Source organism: Typopeltis vanoorti, chromosome 8 (assembly GCF_054136105.1).
Source record: "Typopeltis vanoorti isolate ZY-2024b chromosome 8, IOZ_Tvanoo_1.0, whole genome shotgun sequence".
Taxonomy (NCBI): Eukaryota; Metazoa; Arthropoda; class Arachnida; order Uropygi; family Thelyphonidae; genus Typopeltis; species Typopeltis vanoorti.
Window position 1 is genome coordinate 9,187,191 of NC_143556.1, and position 20,198 is coordinate 9,207,388.

General features: G+C 37.5%; 2 protein-coding genes across 6 annotated transcripts in view; one reads left to right on the top strand and one right to left on the bottom strand.

Moving 5' to 3' along the window:
• Nucleotides 1–20,198, top strand: part of LOC150103716 (cubilin-like) — a 280,379-nt gene that overhangs the window by 63,420 nt on the left and 196,761 nt on the right. The gene's annotated exons all lie outside the window — the stretch shown is intronic.
• LOC150103717 (uncharacterized) overlaps nt 1–20,198 on the bottom strand; it is a 38,508-nt gene that overhangs the window by 12,648 nt on the left and 5,662 nt on the right. For 2 of the 5 annotated variants that reach the window (XM_090397121.1, XM_090397119.1), the window contains exon 2: nt 391–553. The exons of 1 other annotated variant lie outside the window; for it this stretch is intronic. The gene's annotated coding sequence lies outside the window, so the exon portion shown is untranslated. Of the gene's footprint in view, nt 1–128; nt 332–390; nt 554–20,198 lie in introns of those variants that run through there. 2 more of the 5 variants (XM_090397123.1, XM_090397120.1) reach the window with 1 other exon arrangement.

Consider the following 20,198-nt stretch of genomic DNA (forward strand, 5'->3'; position numbering starts at 1 on the left):
TGTTGCTGCGTATTTAAAATAACCGTTGATATTCCGCTATCACAATACGAAAATTGCTGTAATGTTTGGCAGACGCTTTCAGTTGTATAGAAATACAAAAGGCAAACGATATAAAATATCTAACTTACGTAAACTGGTAAATTGGGTTTCGCGTGCAGAAGACTAAAAACTTTGCGCATGTTGTCAGCTTCGTCTGCTAACATATTTGCACTTTTGGTTGCGTACATTTCACACTTTTAAACATTAAACTGATTCTAAATTATGGAAACGTCAATACATTTCGAATATTGGGTTCATTCCGAAGCAGGTTCTTTTCTTGATTGTTCCTTTGATCACTTTTATCTGCTAATTTGACACGGTGTCTCGATGTTTAATAGCTGAATGACTTACCACTTTCCTTTGCAATCCTGATAGCTTCGTTTACTTTTCTTATCTTGTCATTTGCCTTTCGGAGATTTTTACCCTTCCGGTCTACCATTAACAGCAAACATGTTAAGATTATGCGTCTGCCTTGGATGTTTTAATTTTCTTTTCACTCGAGCTCACTTCATTTCTAGAGATAAGGAACAAATGTGTAATATTATTCAGAAGTGACGGTTGGTGTCTAAGAAAAAAACAAAACAAAATGGTGCTTAAAACATTAATATATCCTACTGTCGAACGTTGTGTACTGGATACAACTTAAGACAAAAATAAATAACGATAAAAGACAGAACGAAACTGCCTACAAATGTAATCATGTTTGAGATAGCGTAACAATTAATTTTATACACAAAGATTTATTTTCTAGTTCGTATTCCGTTTTTGTCTTTCTTTTTTTTTTAATCGAACAGGTTTAATTGAATTTTTTTTAATTAACATGTTTTCGCAACACGGTAAAAATGCGGCGTCTTTTTTTTTTTTTTTTTGATAAGCTGCAAAATTTTCAGTGTATTTGCACTGAAGGTTATTATTATCTGTTTTTAATATTTCTACAGCAAATTTTGATAATTTTTTTTAAGAATTAGTTTCGAAAATTATTCAGAAGAAGAAAATGGAAACCCATCTGTGTTTCCATTTGCTTCTTCGTTATTTTCCACTTCACTTACTTTTAATATATTTTAAATAAAAGTTCGTAAAATCACAATTTACATTAAAAGTTAGAAAAATATTCTTAATTCGATTAAAAGCTTGGTTAATTTAATGTTGAGTAGAATAAGAGGTGACTAGAATTGCGCGAGAAGTATGGAGCTGAAAAAAAAAAAAAAGAGTAGGGGAGGGAAGGGCAAGGCTTGGTGTCTTTAAAAAAAAAAAAATCTGTTGTTCGTTCTGAGAAAACCTGCGAAGTTCTGTGAGTATAAAGAAGGTGACAGTCTTGAAAGGAAATCATTGAATGTCCTGTGGAAAGACGTGAATCTTATCAGCGACGGAATGTTGTTGAACCATGGGATGAAGCAAATGAAAAGCTGCTATTGAAAGGCTGCAAAAAAATCTTGTTTTGTTTCTACACAGTGAAAGTAATGCGATTTGTCTTTTCTTTCAGAAAACTAATTTTATTATCTTCCCCTTGAAGTGTTGTTCTCAATGGCCGATCACAGCGAAGTTATTTGGCTTCCTATAAACCTAATTAATGCCCTGACAGCAAATTAATCTCATTTTCATAGTCTGCTATGCCTGTTCTCAGGCTCGTTTGTCTATTTAGCGGGATGAAAAAAAAATCCTTTTAGGAAGGAAAATCCCCGTCAATTCGATACTTACTTTCAGTTCAAATGTCCCTTTTAAAGGATTTTCGTGTCCCAATCAGGAATTTTGTTATTATTATTATTATTATTATTATTATTATTATTATTATTATTATTATTATTATTATTATTATTAAGAGAGGCCTCCAGGGAGTCAGAGACTCATCAAGGAAGGCCACATACTACACCCATCAGCTATCATACTTATTCTTGAATTCATTCACACTGCTTGCACTCACAACATCCAAAGGCAATCCATTCCAATCATACACCACCCTATGAGAGAAAAATCTAGCCCTCACACCCTTCTTGGCGGCCTTCATTCTCAGCTTCCAGGGGTACTCTCTCGTCCTTTCCCCGCCCTCCATAAATTGAAAAATTCTATCAACTGAAATCTTGTACGACCCTTTCAGCAGTTTGTAAGTCTCAATCATATCACCCCTCTTTCTCCTGTTTGCAATCTACAAATTATCAATCTATCTTCATAATCAGTATTCCACAATCCTGATTATAATCTCCTTTGCACTCTCTCCACTGTATCAGAATCGCAACGGACACCAGCAGACCAGACCTGCGCACAATAGTCCAAGCGAGGTCTTATCTAGGCCTTGTAAAGAGTTAAAACGACATCCTCATCTTTACATGTGAACCGTTTCAGCATTGTAATTATCTTTTGAGTTGTATTTGCAATCTTTTCCACATGACCCCCGAACTTCAACTTCCTATCTATTAACACTCCAAGATCCCTAGCCTCATCAGTTTCTTCTAGCCTAATCCCACCAACATAAAAAGACATTGGATATCTAATTTAACCGAAGTTTTTCAAGATGGAATACGACCTTTTGCTGCTTTGCACAGACGTAAAGAGAAATTGCTGAACGAGGCTGAAAGTTCCTTCCATCTTGGAAGGATCTTGCAGATGTATGAAATCTGAGCATTCTGAGCTCCGTGAAAACTTCTGAGTAAAAAAATAAAATGAGTAAAGAAGCGATTTCATTATGTGGTGGAACATTCTCAGCGATGAAGTATCTAAAAGTTAAATTTTGTTCTTTCACGGTAAGCTTACACATTTCTTTCCGTTTCATAGAATTCCCAGCATATTTCTAAGCCGAATCACACAAATTCTGCAGAAGGAAACAGAAATCTCCAAGTTAGAAGTTTCTTAATCATTTTATAAGTACAAGTAATTCATTTTAACACATTTTACGAGAAACAAAGACATAAATTAGATTACGCATTCAGGCAGTTTTAGTTGAGTTCGTGCCTGACAAGTTACAGCTTACTTGTGACGAGATTATAACAGATAACTACAGCCGCCATGTTGCGTTCCTAAACCCTAATCTGATATTATTGTGTGAGACAATATGAGTTCTAAGGTTGCTTTTTTTTCTATGTTGCGAGGTTAACAGCACGATTTTTCATATAGGCAAATAAAAAATAAATAAAAAGTTTAGCATCTCAGGTGCGGACTGAAAAGTCCAAGAAACAGTTAGATTCAACTGCAATCGTACCTTGAATGTATTTCTTTTGATGGTTTAGCATTAATTATTATTGTTAGAAGTAGTATCTAGCGAAAACAGAGGGGTTGTTGTTACAATCACATAATCACATGCTTATATGTTTTTAAAGGGAATTGCAATAAAAAAAGGTGAGTCGCAAGGGTGCAGAAAGAGAAAGAGAGAAAAAGAAAGAAAGAAAGAGAGAGAGAGAGAGAGAGAGAGAGAGAAATAACTCAGTCATTCTCTTTGGTACACAGTGAAGGATTCTTTTTAGGAAACTGTAGGGAAATCGGGGATGCAGAACACCCACATCCGATTTCAAATTTTCAGACGTTATCATTCAAGGTTGAGAGAGATTTGTCCTGATTTTACAAAAATCAGAATTTGGAGAGAAGTTAGCAACCAACAATTCATCACTGATATCTTCCTCAGTGACGAATTGTTGGTTGCTAACAACTCTAATATTGTAGCATTTATTTCAATAGCCAACTCAAATCATTGGTGGTGGTTTTATTCATCCTCATTACGCTGTCTCGTAACAGTCTATGCTATTCTGACACAAGAATCAATATTCCACTTTAACTGCTTGCTGTGCAAACAGACGTTAGAATGAAAAATAGACGTGTCAGAATGTCACAGACTGTTACTAGACAGCCGTCCAAAATGCATTTGAGGATGAATGAAAGCACCCTCAATGATTTTAGTTGGCTATTGAAATAAATGCTCCAATATTTCTCTGCTATTATGAAGGGACGGAGGGGCGAACAGAAGTCTTTTATTCTGTAAGACAGCACTAACTTCTTTATGAATCAACGTACTTTATTAGGTATCAATTCTGGTTGGAGAACGTGAGGATTTTCTCTGACGAAGCTTCTAATTCTTGTTGGATTGTCAGGTGCAGCGCGAAAACGCAACTTCCAAGTATCAAGAAGACAAATCGGCAAATCTAAATCCTGAAATAAGAATGGATCATAATCGAGTCTTGTGCACTTTAGCATTTTCACTGATGACTAAAAGAAATAACTGAAAAATCTGACAAACAGATTTTTCATCTGGACGTGGTTGTCGCTGCGTCAGCGCAGAAAATGCTTGTCATGACCTTTCAACTATTGGTTCGGAAATAAGTGAAATCCTCAAATAGCAGTGAGTACAATTCTTTAGAATGTTATTTTTAAATAAATTAATAAAACACTCTGCTGCATGAATTGGGCTCGCCAGTAAACCACATTCCTTTAAGTTTTATACTTTATTCAAATCAAAAAATCATGTTTATTTGTATGCTTCCTATAATAGTACCAAATGTTGAACAATCACGTGTGTAACGTAAGAGCAACAGCTCATCCGGGTTACGATATGCATAAAGTTATAAAAATTTATGTAATGCATTTTCATTATATACACATATGTACATTCATATAATATACATATTACATATTATTATAATATAATTACATAATAAAATCGCAGATAAAATAAAATTTCATCATACAGAGAAAGTTGCATAACAATTAATTAGGAACAAAATAAAACAAAGTATTTAAATGTTACGTTTTACACATGAGATTGGATCTTTGAATACAAATATGCTAAAAACCAATAATTTATTCAATTATTTTGAACAGAGCTTCCTCATTTCTGTGGGAAAATAAATATGCTTTGATTAGAGTTTTGTATTGGTTTGGGTTAGTTTCATTTATTGTTAAAGGTGGCGTGTTGAATACTTTTGGCACTAAATAAGTATAATGTTTGTGTGTTGCTTCTTTATTTGCTTTGGAACTAAATATTTTAGGCCCTTGTGTCTACTAAGGAAAGCATTTTGTTTGATATTTACGTATTCGTTGTCGTTTTTTATGAATAATAGTACCCTATAGACGTATAAACATCTAAGGGGTAGTATGTTTAGTATGATGTATTTATTACACATTGCAGTATCCTTATATTTGTTTCTAGTTAAGATTTTAATTACTTTATTCTGAGTCGAGACTAAAGGTTTCAGAGTTGTGCGATGGATTCCTCCCCAACTTAATATACGAGATTGTAGTGTTCTTTGTATTCTTTGGCTTTCTACAATTAACCCCATTTAAAGACCTCGCGATTGCAACTGTATTTGCGAGCGTTACCCATTATCACTTCATTTGTGTCCTGCACATCCTGTTTTTGTCAATCTCTTGAGATAATAAGAAGAGTTTTTTTTTTTTTGTTTTTCCCCTCTCGGAAAGAAAACTGAAGTGTTTAATCCGACAATTACCTAAAATCGACTTGAATACTCACAGTTAACATCATGAACATTGTCTTAGGCATGGGACGTAGAAATACGTGTCGGGAGTGTACTGTAGCTTTTTTGTACTCCTCACTGCGATATGGCATCACCTGTTGGGGTGGAGATTATTACACCATCTGCTTCCATTAATAAGAATACAAAACAGAATAATTAGAGCCATAACCACTACTAACTTCGTACATTCAACCAACGATCTGTATATCGTTCATAATATTCTACCACTTCAGAAACTCTATCTCTATGGTTGTCTATTATACGTAAAAAGGAACGCTGAAAGTTTCTTGGTATATAATGTAGACTATGGATAACGATGCGGCCGAACATGCTGGTAGCACCCAAGGCAAACAAAGAAATTTTTCATAAATCCTTCGAATAGCTAGCGACAAACAGCTACAATAAATTCCCAAATGAAATCAAATCTATAACCTCAGCTTATGCATTCAGAAAAAGATTGAGAGACTACCTCATGGGACTAAACAATGTTGACAATTACTTTAAACGTATAGTATAAGAGATCATTATAACGCATATATCATATCCAGTTAAGGTACCAATATACTAACTAGTTCATTCACTTAGGAGACTAATATATCAACATGTACATCAACTCAAACCGTCTAAGGTGAACCCTCATAGATACGGTCACTGGACTCGCAGTGACTGTTTCGAACATTTAATTCTCTAGTACCCAGTATGGCTACGGCCCTTGGTTACACATAAATACACAAACTAACTTACTTTATCACTAAAAGCAGTAAATCTATTTTACTCTATTTGTATACATAATTTGTATATATAAGTGTAATTTCCAACAGAAAATGATAGTAATACTTCAACTGTATTGTATAATATTGTACATTGAATTGTACACCTTGAATTGTATAATACAGTATAAATATCTTCTATACGTGATGAGAACGATAATAAACTGTTAAACTACGAATTTTCTTAAGTCTCATAATCCCTTTTTCGATTAAATTTCTACAAGACAGCACAACGAGAAGAACTACTTTTTAAGTGTTGTCAGCTGAAGCTGATTAAACCAGTCTCGGATGGAGAAGGGATTGTTTAAATAAAATTGAGAGTTTTCTCTGCGTATAACAGAAAAACCAGACTGAGAACGCACGCAGTTGGGGGTTTAAATAATAGTTTTCGAATAGATTTCACTCAATCGCTCTTTTGAATTCAAGCAGTGGAGAAGGAAGTGAGGTTCGCAGGATGGACTTCGCTGTTTACAAATCGTAGATTGCGTGGCGTCGACGACGATAAGGAAACACAGAAGTGGAAAGAGATCGACAGAGTTCAGGTGATATCATCGTGTACAGAAAGGTGTGTTCCAGAGGGAGTGATGGGGATGGTCGAAAAATGGAGATAATTCGTGAAGATGATAAAGAGGTACTTTCAGCTAACGTAAGAAACTTGAACTGCTGCATTTGGACGAAATAAAAATGCGAAAAAAATATTTCTTCTCTTTTATTATTTTAATATTATTTGACTTTTTTTTTTTCTTTTTCATCCGGAGATGATAACAGAAAACAATCGACTGGCACAGAGCGTCTGTCTGTGATAGATTTGACGTACACAGGATAGTATTTTTTGGCATTTTCAAGAATTCGCCAATTTTATTTATTTATTTATTTATTGTATGCTCATCCCACGCGTAAAAGATGGCCCAACACACACGGAAAAGCTCTTTTGTTTGACAGCACTATCAACAGGTGAGAATATACAAACGAAAAATTAATCTATATTGTACTTTCGATTTTTTCAGCAGGTGGCGATATTACAGTGGCTGTTATGGCGTGTTTTGCAGTCCCAAGCATAACAGAAAATTATGGTAATTTATATATCATTCCTAGAACATAAAATTCGATTATTTTATCTCATCTCCTTAATATGTCGTGTTCATCGGCGTCCGAACTTACTGAGTGACCCACTATGGAGATAAGATTATAACATCAAATTAGGTTTCGGTTAAACTAATCTACAAATAAAAAAAATTATAACTTCATGACTTTTTCTCTCTCTCATAGAGATTTTTCTCTCAGAGGGTGGTGCGTGATTGGAATGGATTGCCTATGAATGTTTTAAGTGCAAGCAGTGTGAATGAATTCAAGAATAAGTATGATAGCTGGTGCGTGTATGTGGCCTCCCTCGATGTGCTCCTGACTCCCTGGAGGTCTCCCTTAATAATAATAATAATAATAATAATAATAATAATAATAATAATAATAATAATAAACTGGTGTGAGGGTTATAAAACCCCTCGTAGAGTAGCAACTAAAATATTTTTAAAAATTCTACAAAATCGCTTACTCATTGGAAACATAAACAAAGAAACATAAAATACTAAACTGCACTGAAGATGAAGATGGAATGAACTAACATAAAAAAGGAACAGTTGAAAATAAAACCAAGTAGGCGATGCAATAAAACCAAACTCCTTATTTGTCAAAGTTCCGAAATAATTTCTAATCAGCAGATACGTATAATTGAGTATCCCACGAACACCATGAGGGAAAAGGTCTTCTTAGATGTCCACAAACAGATTCTCATCCAATTTGCAACGAACTGTGGAACATTTCCAAATAGTCATCTGAAGCGTTCAAGTCAAGCCAGTCTTACCCTGCCGAATATTCACATTTCGGTTGAAGGTTTGAATTGAACGATTCAGAAGTTTTAGAAGTTGAATTTCGGAGCAGTCGGACACTTTTAAAACACAAAATAGAGTACGGACCAACTCTTGCATCTCGTGCTAAATAATAGGAAATATTTCGTAAACTCCTAAGTATTAATTAATTGTGTGTACTAATGAGTACTCTGGATAAACAAAACGTCTTTATATATATATATACTGTATATATATAAATATATATAAATATAGAAGCATGTAGACCAGTGGCACATTCAGGATTTCGTCTTGAGGGTGAGAACGAGTGGAGTAGACGATTTGAGAATACACACTACGCATTGCATACAATCTATGACTGAGCATCTGCAGTGATCGCCAATACATGATACCCGTGATCTCCTCTGGTCCCGCTCGGGTAAACGAAGTAGCGCTCGGTCCGCCCGAGCTCTACCTCATTCGCCTTGCGTTCACAGCGGCCATGATTCCCGAGAGCTATAGGGTATTCCTACCTTATGTGACCCCTAATTCATAGGTAGTATAGAAATAGAAGACACAACATAAATTAAAAAAATTAATTTTAATTAGGAAAATATTTTTGGAAAATTTTCTAGTGTTTTTTTTTCCTTTTTCATTTTTGTCTTCGGGCCACTTACCTCCCCCCCCCCCCTGGGTGCGCCACTGATGTAGACTTTGGTGGTTCATGAGTAAGTAGTTTGCATGTTTACGCCTGAAGAAATCGTCTGCAATTAGGACGAAATGTCGTGTTATTAATTAAAATCAAGGCCTCTGTCATAACCCCTACTGTATTTCTCCTGTACACAAATAATCTACTCACAATAACCACTGATCCCATCCGCAACTTTGCTGACGATGGTAAGCTCCACTCATCGAACTCATTCGACAAACCATGCAGTCCCAGACTACAATATCACTTACAACTAGTGCTTTAAATATTGATCTACATACTGTCCACCAATGTGGCGAGGACAACCTTGTTATTTTAACTGCCACCGAAACACTGTCTTGCCTTTTTCTAGCTCATCTATCCTTACCCTTAGGAATACACAAATCACAGACAAGATCTGATCTCTCTGCTTGGACTAACGTTTACTCCAGTTTTTCCTGGCACAAACACGTCACGTCAATATCCTCATACGCATTTAAGAAACTTGGTATTCTCTTTCGTTCAAGAGCCTATTTTACACTCAACTAACTCTTCACTATACACATATTCCAAATCCGTGCATGCATATGGGTGGTGCACATAAAACGTCCCTTAAAATCCTTGATGCTGTCCCAAGGGTGGGTAATTCAGCCCAGAGACAATCCCTCTCTTACAGATTCACTTCAATCTCACAGACATTGTTTCGGCGTAATGTCTATTCTACAGGCACTTCCATAGTCACGGCTCCAGCGAATTGGTAACCATCATTTCTCCACTTTCTGTTGCGTCTGTTAATACAAGGGCAGTGCTACCCATCCCTTTATTGTGCAGCTGCAAACACACCGAACCTGCTTCTATTTTTCCTCTTTCATTCCATCCCATTGTGTCCTCTGGAACAGCCTTCTTCATGAAGTATTCCCAAACAACTACAACTTTCAACTCTTCAAAAAAAAATAATAATAAATAAATAAACAAACAAACAAACAATATATGTATTTATATATATACTAGGGTGATCTGAAAAGTTCTCGGCCTCAACCATAGATGGCAACACTGTCGGCACAATATTTTTTTTTCTAAGTTGGTACAGCTATCGTAAGCATCCATGTGAAATTGCAAGTCAATTTATCAAGTAGTTTGTTTTATACAGCTGTCTGAAGCAAAAGTGTTGTCTGTATCCCTTGAAATGGATAAAATTCAGTATTGTGCTGTCATAAAATTTATTATATTTCGATTTATTACTATGGATGAGACTTTTATTCGCCATTACCCACCAGAATACAAACAGCAGTCAAACAGTGGACAGAAGCAGATTGTTCAGCACCAAAGAAGACAAAGTCAGTTCCATCAGCAGGAAAGATCATGGTATCGGTATTTTGTGATGGCATTTTGTTCATTAGCTATCTTCAGAAAGGTAAAACAATAACTGGGGAATATTATTCCGATCTTTTAACCAGACTAGAAGACGAAAATATTCGTGAGAAAAGACCGGTTTAAAAAAGAAAAAAATCATCTTTCATCAGGACAATGCACCTGTCCACAAAGGTGTTTTAGAAATGGGAAAATTAAGGGATCTGCACTATGAGTTTAATAATAATAATAATAATATTATTATTATTATTATTATTATTATTATTATTATTATTATTACGGGAGACTCCAGGGAGTCCTTCGACTCATCGAGGGAGGCCCTAAACATCATGTCCCCACAACTATACGACATTCTCACAGTATCTATCATACCTTGCCTTGAACTCACTCACCGTCATAGCACCCACAACAGACTCTGAGAGCTTATTCCACTCATTTACTACTCTAAAAGTAAAGAACCCAGCTCTAACACCCTACTAACCGCACTCTTGCCCAGCTTCCATAGGTGTCCCCTAGTTCTCCCACCACCAGTCCTGATCTCAAAAATATCCTCTGAATTAATCCTATAGAAACCCTTTATAAATTTGAATGTCTCAATTATATCTCCCCTTTTCCGCTTATCAACTAATTTCTGCAACCCACAAATATTCAACCTGTTCTCATATGGTTCATTCCACAGACCTGCTATCATCTTAGTCACTCGCCTCTGGATCCTCTCCACCACCTCCCCATCAAGAAGTAACCTAGGTGACCAAATCTGGGCACAGTAGTCGAGATGTGGTCTTATCAAGGCTCGGTACAGAGGTACAATAACTTGCTTGCCTCTGCTCGTCAAAGTATTTTTCAACAACCAAGTGAGTTGATGAGCAGATTTAGCTACTTTTGCAATGTGCCCCCTAAACTTCATCTCCCTATCCACCAACACTCCCAAGTCCATGGCCTCACAATCTCCTGGAGTACAGTTCCACCAACCAATGTGGTATACTGCTGCTAATCTTTTCACCCCAAAATGCATAACCTTACATTTTGTCACATTAAATTGACATCCATTCTCCTTAGCCCAGAACGCCAATATATCCAAGTCGTCTAGCAAGATTTTGACATCTTCTGCATTTACTATTGCACTACCCAACTTTGCATCATCAGCGAACAAATGAACTGTTCCTCTTAGATCCTTCCCTATATGGTTAATGAACAAATTAAACAGCAGTGGTCCAAGAACAGAACCCTGCGGCACACCACTAGTCACAGGCCGTCTTTTGGACTCTACTCCTGAATAAACTACTTTTGATATCTCTCCATCAACCACCCACCTATCCATCTCACGAACCCTATATCCATTCCCATATGTTGTAGTTTACGGATTAGAATTCCATGTGGTATCCTATCAAATGCCTTTGCCAGGTCCAGCAGTATCACTGTAAACCCATTACCCTTATCCAGTTCAGCCGTCACCGTGTTATAAAACTAGAGCAAGTTACTGAGGCATGATCTACCCTTCACAAAGCCATGCTGTCTCCCGTACTGTATCTCAGTAAGGGGGACAGCATAGCTTCAATCAATCATCAATCTTCAATCATCAATCATCAATCCATTCCTGGATTTTTCCCTTGACTACTTTCTCCAAGACCTTGACAACGACTCCTGATATGCTGATCGGTCGGGAATTTGCAACCGTAGTCTTGGATCCTCCTTTAATGCAGTGGAACTATTTTCCATTCTTTCCACACTTTCGGGACTAAACCAGACCCGAGACTCAGATTAAACAACATGGTTAAGGGCACTGATAATTCTTTAGCCGCTTCACGCAAGACCCGTGCCGGTATACCATCCAATCCCACAGACGTATTCACATTAAGGTTCTGTAATAGACTATTAACCTCCACTTCATTCATCACAATTCCCGTATAAACTAATGTTTCCTTCATTTTTTCAATGTCGCCACCTGGATGATATACTTTTGCAAAGTGCTCGCTCAGTAACTCCACTATATGGACTGATTCAGTGACCTCCTTACCATCGTCATTCCTTAAAATCATTTTGCCGTGTACAGTTTTTTCTTGCTTGCAGCATATTGAAAGAACTATTTGGGATTCTCTTTAGCTTACATAGCTAGTTTCCTTTCATAATCCGGTTTTGGTTTTTTTACCACACTCATTGCCCTTCTGGCCTGCACTTTATACCGTTCGTGTGCCTGCAGGTTACCCCTTTCTTTAAATTCCCTCCACAGTTGTTTCTTTGTTTTACTTGTTTTACTATTCAGACCGTAGGTATACAATCAGCCATAACCTCCTGTAAATGCTCCTTGACCACTTCCCATGCTCTATCGACAGCCCGTGCAGTTGTATATGCCATGGCACTGATCCAAGCAATCTCCTAAACTTGTTATACTTGCCAGCACGGTAATTCCACATATACCCTGTCTTAATCGAAAATTCCACATATACCCTGTCTTAATCGAAAATTCCACACCTTTATCCACTTCCCTTATGATCACTCTCACCAATAGGTGGCAACATGGTCATATTTATTACAGTCAAATTCTCAGATGCTATTACCAGGTCAAGCACTCTCACATTCCTAGTATTTTCAATTACATGCTGTCTCAGATAGTTATCCCTTAATAATTGAATAAAATCCATTTCCTTCCTCACATGTGTCCTCTCCTCCTTCCAATCAATGTTACCATAGTTAAAATCCCCCATAATAATTACCCTCCCGCTCATTTCATCAATTTGTCTATGCATACTGTCTCCACCATCTATTCCATCACCTGGTCTATAGCAGCACCCAACTGTATATTTTATTCTGCCAGTCTCAATCTCACACCAAATAGCCTCAAATGAGCTCTTTTCACTATCCTGCGATACAACTTGAATTCTCCTTGGCTGCAGTTGGAACTGAGTTGTTAGAAACATCCACCCTATTCCCCAGATGTGTGGCTCCCTCTGACTTCTATTTCTTCCCAAAACTAAAACTCTTCCTCGCTGGTCAGCGTTTTTCTTCGAATCAAGAAGTGATTGCAGCTGTAGAGGGGTATTTTGCAGATCTTACTGAGAACCACTACAGGAATGGGATAATGGTGCTGGAGCATCACTGGAATAAATATATTAGTCTTAAGGGAGATTATGTTGAAAAATAAAAATAATTTTGAAATTATAAATTCATTTTTTCATTGTTAGGCCGAGAACTTTTCAGATCACTCTCGCGTGTGTGTGTATATATATATATATATATATATATATATATATATATATATATATATGCACATGAGATCAAATAGCTCGAAGCGACATCAAATGGCCTTTAAAAAGTAACAAAGTCGCGTAGCATCCCTCACAGTTCAACTTGCGCCATATGCGCAACAGCACTTGATATCTCCACCGTTTTAATATAAGAAGAGATTTATTTCCTCGAGATGAAGTCATTAAGATCTTCTGAGGTAGGGTGCAGTATAACAGAGGCGTCGAAGAAGTTAATCCCGAACAAACACGAGGACTGACACACCATCGCTACTGCAAACACAATTCGTTCATTACGTTGTGCAACAGCTGCGAGTCGCCTAATCCAGTGCACGAAGTACGAACTGGGGGTCAGCGAGCATGCGGGGGGGAAGTCGAGGAGGTCTGATAACGTGTCGTTGTACTTCTCTCTCCCCAATTTGTAGCTACGGAAGACGTCAGCTTATTTAAAATGAATAAATCTTGAGAGAATCCGAGCGAAGGCGCCTACATTTGCAACGTGGTTTCGTGATTTCTATCCGCCATGCTTGACCAAATGCGCCATCTGGAACGGATCCAACAGTCCTTTGCTTGCTCGTGATAATTACAAGGTTATTCCGAGTGCATTCTCATACGCACACACATAAACACATTTCAACATAAAATAAAAAGTTCTTAGTGACATTGTGCGGTTTTAGAGACTGTTAAAATCGGACCTAAGTGATCTTTTGTTTTAGCGTGCAAAAAAAAAAAAAAAAAAAAAAGCAATCAGTCGCTACCTTTAATTTATTTGTGTGATTACAAAATCATTTAAATTATTTATGCAGTTTTTCTTTACACTGTAACAAAATACGTTCGTGAAAAATATCGAAATATTACAAATACCTGCTCCTATAAATCCCTTAACTATCAAATTTCTTCTTCTTCTCTCCTCAATCTTAGAGTTGGGGGGGAGGGGGAGAGGGACGAATAATTATTGAACAAAGTGGTACCTGTTGCCTTCCTTGCGCAATAAGTATTTTAGAAGTGTTCTTCACGGCTAGTTTGCCTGGTTGCGGGATGATGGAAATCCCCTCCACCTCCGTATGAGATCGGTTTGCTTACCTTCAACTGAAAAGTCCTTGTAAAGGTTCTTCGCTTACGAGATTCGAACCCAGACCTTTCCAACCGTTTCCATAAATCCCTTTACTTCGACTGAGCTACGAAGGGTCCTACCAAATTGCTATTCATAAACACATTTTTCTCACACTCTTGTAACTGCCTTTTCATTTTGTTTCCTCTTTATTTCCTTTGAGATTTTCCCCTTTTCTTTATTTTGCTGGTTCAGAACACTTTACAACCAGGTTTTAAACTGCATGCAAATGTGAAATGTTCTTTTAGACTGAACCGAATATGATAAAAATAAATAAAAAAAAACACGCACGTGATTGCCACCGTGCACCATTCCACTTCCGATATCTGTTTTCAAGAAATTTAAGGGTTGAAGAGGATATCAAGATTGGAGTGTCATCTTCCAAAACAGAGTCAAGATGATAAAACTTGGGAAGGAAGCACTCAGGAACTAAAAATGTTAAAATTGAAGACGATACACTGGAGGGTGCGAAGGAGACAATGACTACGTTAAGAACTCATACGGTAAAGGACTTCGGTCTTCTAAGTTACAAACCATACAGTAAAGATGTGGATAACAGGGGGCTCGATTTCTTCTTCTTCTTCTTCTTCTTCTTCTTCTTATTATTATTATTATTATTATTATTATCACTCACTGAATTTTACGCCAATCAAATAGAAGTAGAAAACTGAATACTTAACCACTTCGCCAAAAGTGCCTGCCATTTTCTTCGTTTTCTGTACAGGGGGAGAGATTTGTCCATGAATTTTGATCCAAACAGTATGCTAAACTTCCCAATACTTGTAAGCTTAGATATTTCACTGGGATGCGTATTCCGACCAGAACAGAACAGCTACTGTTGTGTGACTCTTCTGTCCCAATCCTTTTTTGCTAAGCAAGGGAATTCGCGTGCAATTTGGAGGTATATTTTTAAATTTATACGATTCAATGTAGAGCCTAAACTTAATCACAGAAGGTCCTACGCCATGTCTGGAGGACAATTTAATATAAAGTGTGGGTATCCTTTGTGGTTGGCACTGAAGTACTTCCTGGACATGAAATACAATTGCGGGCACTGATCTCGAGGAGTGCATCTACATTCTGACGTTGATGCTACAGGAGCTTTAATTCACGCATCATCGGCTCGAATGCTGATACTCAGCGTTGACTGTGTCGCTATAATGCTGAGGCAAACAATTAAATATCGTCCCTGATGGATTATAAGACAAAAATATAAGAGCATCTCCAGTTGCTATTTTGTTTTTATTACCAGAGAGACATTAATGCAAAACAATTACATAATAATATTAATTAAATGTTTGCTCTACGAGGATATCGCACAATAAAACTGTTTATGAGCTCTTCTAAATTTAAATTATAAGCTCTGTCCGCCTCTATCGATATAGTTGCTAGACCAACCAATCTTTCTTGAACCATTGCTGTTCGCAAATAATTTTTAGCCAGTTTGAGCTTGGAAAAACTTCTTTCCGCACTTGCTACGCTAACAGGAATTGTTAGCAGCGACGGCGCCTACCGCAATATGGCTGAACGAGCGCCCTTATTAAGCCGCGCCGTGAGGCAGGCTGCCTCTATGCTACACCCTGTCGACGGTGTGTGTGTTTCGAACACACCTCGATGTGGTCATAACAAACAAGTATGAAAAGGCACATAAATGCATAATACTCAGTTCTGGGCCTTGAATGCTATAACATAAATTTACTATTGATCTTTAATAAGTAAAAAAAAAAAAAACGTTCTTTGTTTTCATCAGACACAAGAGGCGCTATGGTCGTTATTTCTACGCACCATACGGAGCACAAATGCCATCAAAATGTTTCCGAAGGTGGACATTTAATTCACTGCGACCTGCTTGTGTACTCATGAAAGGCATTTTAGCTAAGTAGTTTCGCCGCTGCAATATAGCACGTGTGTACTACTGCCGACCGAACTATCTTTATCGCAACAGCTGCCGTGATATGACACGTACAACCCAACTCTCTTCCCCCCCCCTCCCACCCCGACTCAGCCAAGGACATCCAAATAGTGTTTGAGAAACTCCGTGAAATTCGTTCGTATTATGATTGATTAATGGCGATTTCAAAACGGGGGAGATGCGTGACTTATCTCAGCGGACAACATAAAACAGACGCACGTGGTAGCAGCGAGCCAGTAAACCACACGCGAATGATAAATATTAGCGGTTGTCACTCTTTGTTTTCTAATTGGATAAGTCTCGAAGCAAGCGGCTTCAATAATTCATTTCGTATCGACCATTTGGTTCGTTATAGCGACACAAGCCACTTGAACCCTTTCACACGCACTCGGTTTTTGTCTCTGTTGGAGTATCCCATCGGTAATTCTGTTTGGCACCAACAGAATTAACTGCGCAGTTCAAACAATTGCAGTGTTTAGCATTCAGAAGGTCGTACAGGAAGTAAAATGTGCCGGATGTGGATCACATGGTCGACACCCTATTCTGCGCAAAGCGAAGTGCAGGGGTATTTGTCTAACAGCATTTACCTCGCAGTAAGCTAATAACCAGCTAGATTGTCAAATTCACCAGTGAGAATCAAGGACGAATTGCAAAACTGTTTGAGTACACTACAACCACAAAAGTAGTTGCCGCCCAAGCAAGTAAATACTGAAAGCTTTTCCAAAGCCCCATTGCTGTGTTTAAGACGTTGGTGTGCCCTGCTATGCCTTCGAAAACAAGCATCCGCTTGTTTTTACAAAGAAAATTAAATCCTTTAAAAATAATCATTTAAAGATATATTTAAGTTGAAACTGAAAATAAAAACTCGATGAGTCTTTGGACTCCTTGGAGGTGTTACGTAATAATAATTGCGTGGTACAAGAATTAAAGCATCATGTGACCAGGAGAATATTTCTCTGGGATCGTGTCCCTCTGCTTGTTTTTACAAATGAATGTTGCAGCAATCCTCTCACGGCTAGAAAACATACATTTTATAAGATTCCCATGCGAAAGATCCGAGATCTTAAAGTAGCGGATTAAAGATTAAGATTACGGAATCCCCCCCCCACCCCGATACCAGTTGAATGAAGTTTTTTTTGTGTGCTATCTCTATACTTCCAAAGTATAGAGGTTGAGTTTTCCCAGGTTTTGAATTGTTCTTAAGTAAATGCTGCGACTCCTCTAATAACTGTTGACTAAAAATCGGGAATGCGAATCTTCACAGGCAACCTCAAGAATGCATGTAGGCCGATACACGTCACTGCGTGATGAGTATTAGCCTGCCGTGCATCCTTTGCCCTTTTTATCTGACAATATATAACAACAGCAGTATTAAACACCCACCCACTGCCAGCCCACCCATCTACTCCTTATTACTACGTATACAACTCCCTGTGAAGGAACTGTTGCCCATCTGCTTATTTTTAGATTGTCCACCGTCAGAGCTCGTAACGGATACCGATTTATTTATTCGGTGTTTCCGTGACAACCGCATAGAAGGAAAAACTTAATTAAATTCCAGCGGTCATTCCCGATGAATAAAATAATATTTACGGCTACGAGAAGGGAATGACGCAGCTTGAAGAGAGCTTCAAAATGTGACACGATGGCCAGGGGTCCTGTTGAGCATTCTTGAATTATTAATTGGAGGCAAAGCAATCTGAAGCTTTCTATCTCTCCACGAGATCCTAGTAATCTTTTTCGTACTGGTTTACGCCATGCGAATGAATGAAAGGCATTTGACAATTCGTGTTATGGCATTTTTTTTTTTGGTTTTATTCAGTTACACAACATGAAGCTAATAGAATATACTTTTTCGTAGTATCTGCTAGTGGTTACCGGTTTTATTTATTTATCATTTTATTTATTGATTGATTTTTTGCAACCATGAGGTATACGTTTGGTATCAAAACAAAACTAGACGTCCGATCAGAATTTTTCTCATTTATACGAGTATGTAATTATGCATGTTGTGTTGCATCTCTCTCTCTCTCTCTCTCTCTCTCTCTCTCTCTATGCAAGTGGTATGAGACAGAGCAATTTTCCCGTATACTCTGAGATTACAATTCAGAACACGTGCATATCCTTTTAGTATTAGATGGCGTGTTAATTATCATCAAGATACATTAACAATGTTAATCAAATCGAAAAACTTTCCAGCAGTAAACCCCAGCAGTTATAAAAACGCCTCTGAAAACAAAAACCTCATTTGGAAAATGAAATTTGAATTTACAAGGGACCACTAACACTACAGTACTTAGGTCGGAAAAAACACGGAAGACATTTTTGGAGAGGTATTTACTTCGAGATATACACTGGGTTAAAATAAGTATAAGAAACTGCATATTACGCAAAATGATTTCTGCTCTAAATAAAGAGATACCGTTAAATACTTTGATATGCATTTCTACACATTCCCAAAGAAACACTACACAATCATCAATATTTCCTTGCGCTTACGAGTATGATGTAAACAAGAGAGCCTTATTAAAGTTTCGTTATCTCTTTATACGTAATGTTCAAACTACGGCATAACAAACTAAAGATTTCCTATTATACAACTCTGACACGATGAATCATCGTAAATGAAACTTCAGATAATTCCAGAGAAATATTTTGCAGCGCATTTGACGAAAGAGAGGCGATTCTTATCAACTACCACTTATCTACACCAAAAAAAAAAAAAAGGATGAGTTAAAAACACAAAGAGTTTTCGTTATCAACAATGAATAATTTATTTATCTATTTCAGCTTTCAAACTTACATTTATTTATTTATGTTAGCAATAAGTGAAAATTTGTCAAGAGAGAAAACATTGCAATAAAAGCCTCCTGCAGTAGGGCTGGCGATAGTTTAGGTTAATGTAATTCGAGTCTCGTCTTTCATAAGGACATTCCACGTGAGGGCGAGTTGACCGTGTCCACGATCAACAAGATATGTTTTGCACGTCTCGTTGTTGACATGCAAAACAAGTCGACCTGCTCAAATAATACACGCTGTTGACATACGTGCACCAGTAGACAATGCAGATATGATTAACGGTCCAATCAGATTATCAGTTGGAATTACTGCATAATGAAGCCAAGCTACTCGACCATTAGGCTAATTCGGTATTATTACCATCATTATTTTTGTTGGGGTGAGAAGAAAATGAGGGGATGAGTTGGACATTAAGGAGCAGATATCGACAATTGAGACAGAAAAAAAAAAAAACATCAGAAATCTGGAAAGGAAGATGATGTACGACCAGAAATTAGTCAAAACACCCAAGCCAACCTACAGAGTTCAAACCAGTGTAAAGTTACTGATCCGGGAGGGAGCGGGGTTAGAAATAAAACAGTTAATGGATGGATAGAGATCACAGATGTGAGAGCTCAGAAGAAAATAAGTGGGACGGATGGATGGATGAAATATCAATGGCAGGATCGCGTTAATGTAAACGAATTCACAGTGTTTTGGTCAACGAAAGTTTAGAGCAAAACAGGTTTTCGATGTCTGGGAAAAGGCCTGGAGGAGGACCAAGATCGAGATAAGTAGTGGTTTGCAGTGACGTGTACTTTTCATATAGTACTATCACAGTGTTTTGTGCGCCTCTTGAGGATTCATATCTGAATTTGATGACGACGAAATGTGCAAGTTGCGAAGCAGGACTGAAATCGTTCATTGGCAGTGATGGGCGCAATTTTACGAACAGTTTAAAATTCACCTTTATTAGTTAAGGGGATC